The following is a 3,493-nucleotide window of genomic DNA, read 5'->3' as shown; positions in this document are numbered from 1 at the left end:
AGTCAGGTGGTTTGTGGCAGGCTATGATACAATCTTCATGTATGTGTTGATTGCAGAAATGTTACTGATCATTTGACAGTGATAAATATGTAATTTCATGCTTTTTAGTCTGTAATAAACAGTAACTATTGAATTTAATCCAGAGTGTTTGAAACAGGATGATACCAGCCAGTAAGGCATTCTGCCAGTTCTTGAGATAAATTATTAAATAATATAAAAACATTTCTTTCACATCACATTAATTTTGAAACCTTCAAGTAATAGCTTCTTGATAAACACTGTTTATTTGATATGGTGATGTAACACTGAATCTTATTCTGTAATGCACTGCCTATGTAATATGCATTTTACCATAAACTCCATCCGGAATTAGTTGGATGGTACACTTGTGCTGTAGAAGCTTATACTACATGATTAGACTATTATACTGCAGCATACTGTTGCACTGTGTATTCAGCATTGTGTTCTCACTCCTTGCCGTCCTTGTGTAACTTTGTCGATGTATTAAATTCACACGTCAGCGTCTTCATCTCTTCTCATTATACAGCACTATGTGTTTCAGACTAACTGGACATGATCAGGTGTATAAGATGTTGGATTAAAGGAACCTTCTGCTCTGTTATCATGCTGTTCTGCTTTTCATTTTACTTCAAAATGATACATTTTAGGAGCATTTTACAACAAAATGAGAAGCAGAACAGCATGATAACAAAGCAGCAGGTTCTTTTAATCCAGCATCTTATACACCTGATAATGGCCAATTAGGTTGAAACATGTAGTGTTATATAATGATAAGAGATGAAGATATTGAAGTGTGAATATTAATATATGAAAGTTGTACAAGGACAGCAAGGAGTGAGAACATGAAAGTGACATAATTAGAACATTTTGATGGCATTTCTCTTTTATAAAATATGTGTTTATATTGTTCTGAGATAAAAGCCACATTGTCACTGTGTCATAAGTATGTTGTGTATGACTGAGGATATTGCTTATGAGGTGTAAATGTTACATAATTTGTCTTTATATTGTCACTGTGAAAGTGAACAGAATGTGAGGTGCAGTATAGATGGATGTTTATATGCCAAAATTGCACATGTCTACTTGCTGCTAGGAAATAATGTAGATGTAAGCAGTGAATTGTTGCTTCTAGGAGGTAAAAGTGAATATGATGCATGGTTTCCTTGTAGGAACTATTCATTATTCAATTTCATTACTTGTCTAGTGGTGTTTGCAAATTTTCACTTGGAACAGGTTTTCTGCCATTTTTAACCCCTCTATCTGAACTACAGAAAAATAATGTTATTCTGTATTTTAAGTGTGTGTATGATCGCCATCTAACACAATGTTGAACTTCTGAAGTAGAATTCTGTTTGCTTTGTGTAATTTTGTGTGAAAAGCACTTAGCCATCAGTTGTGCTTTGATGTGTATCAGATTACCAGACTGTTAAAAAGTTCTTTCTGTATTCTGTGCTGCTATTGTAATCTTTTTAAATTTGTGTTAAAAACAAACTGTTACCTAGTTAACAAGAACATTGTCTAGTCAACACATAATAGAAGAGAACCCTGCACAGTGTGATTTGATTACTGTTTAGTTCAAGATTATAAATGGAAAGCAAACCCAGATGCTCCTCCATGAAAGCTACAAGCTGTGATACAACCATATACAGTAACATACATTAAGTCTCAGTATTACTGTATCTTAATCTCATCTCTGAACTCAGTGTGTAGCAGAACAGAATAACTTTTGTTTACCCTAGCCTGAATTTTTCATTGTTTACTAATCTTTTGACTCTTATTGTAATTCTTCAAGTGTAATGCCTGTTAGCTTTCAAAGCTTCAATATTTTGTGACTTAGACATGCAAATATATGGTCAGTGTTTGGAAATTCATGAGCATATCTTGTGATTGATTGTAGAACACTTGTTACCATGTCAGAATTGTAATATTTGACTTTACAGTAGTGTCATCTGTAATGGTAATGTAATGTGCTTAGAAATAAATAATGCAGTATAACTTGTTCTTATTGTATTGGTTGAAGGCAAAATTCTGTCAGTACACATGTATAATGTTCACTTATTGTTAATTGTGGAGAAGTGCAGGTATGCTTCGTCTCAAATCATGTTAGTCATTAAACAAGAAGAATCATGCAGGTTTGATTTCTCTGAAAGCCATTTTTTCAGATAAGTTTTCTCAGTTAATCCAAGCTTACATTAAGTTATATAAAATAGCACATCGCCTCTTCTTCTTACAGTAAATTCATCACATGCTGAATTCACACAATCAATTAGTGTTAAGATAAAATAAACTACACTGTTGACTGAAATACGTAGTTCAATATAGTGACTAGGGTGTGGGCTGGAAAACTGGAGATCTGGGATTCAGTTCCTGGTAGGGGCATCCAGCCTCTTATCCAGTGGATCCTGGAACCTCTTACCTTGGAAGTTCCTTCAGAACTGTAGTTCCTAATTTCATACCATCATTAATACCACCATGGCAGCCATTGATATGTTGAGTCCTGAAATGTTGTTTGAGATCTTGGGAAATGCACAGTTCTAAGGTAGATCTTTTGGACGATATAATTACATGGGAAAATGAGGGAAGGCATAACATAAATCCGGTTTTGTTTACAAAATAAAGCACCTTGGAAATCAGTTGCACTGATCATAATATAAATTAAATATTAAAACTTTCTATAGAAATGTCAACTTTAAGGTAGGCTTTTATTAGCCTGTTCCATCTGAAAGACTGTCCTTCCATACATTAGCATAGTGACTGCTGTTACCCTAGACTACATTTTATAAAGTAACAGCAGCTGTTGTGCTAATGTTTGGAAGTGAAAACTGGGCTCTTAATAGATCTGAAAGAAGGAGAGTGGGAACAGCACAGATGTGCTTTTTAAGGTGAGTCTGTGGATAAACATTGACAGACCACATATGCAATACAGTACAAAGTGCATTACATACGACGGGGGACCCAAAAATAACCGGAACTGACCTGTTGCGCGCGCATGCTTTGTAGTTACGAGTTGTGCTGCTAGGTGGTGTTAGCTGGGGGTCTCCCGCGACTGTTAGTGAGCTGGCGTCAGTCTGAGTTAAGTGGTTTGTCTGTGGTACTCTGTTGTGTGCATTCCTCTTTCAATCCTTTGGCGATTAGTGAGATGGCCGACCAGAAGGAACAAAGAGTGTGTGTGTGAAATTTTGCTTTCTCTTAGGGAAAACTGCAGCCGAGACTGTTGGGATGCTTCGGTAAGCCTTTAATGATGATGCTTTGGGGAAATCACAGGTCTACGAGTGATTTTCCCGTTTCAAATCTGGCAACATGTCAATAGAAGACATGCCATGCCCCGGGCGTCCATTGACAGGAAGAAATGACGAAAACATTGCCAAAATCAAACGTGCAATTGATGAAGATTGTCGAAAGACCATTGATCAACTTTCTGAGGAAACGAACATCTCATGGAGCACGGTCCAGCGAATTTTAACCGAAGGTT

Source organism: Cryptotermes secundus, unplaced genomic scaffold, assembly GCF_002891405.2.
Source record: "Cryptotermes secundus unplaced genomic scaffold, Csec_1.0 scaffold838, whole genome shotgun sequence".
Classification (NCBI taxonomy): Eukaryota; Metazoa; Arthropoda; class Insecta; order Blattodea; family Kalotermitidae; genus Cryptotermes; species Cryptotermes secundus.
Note: the sequence above shows the minus strand (reverse complement) of the source record.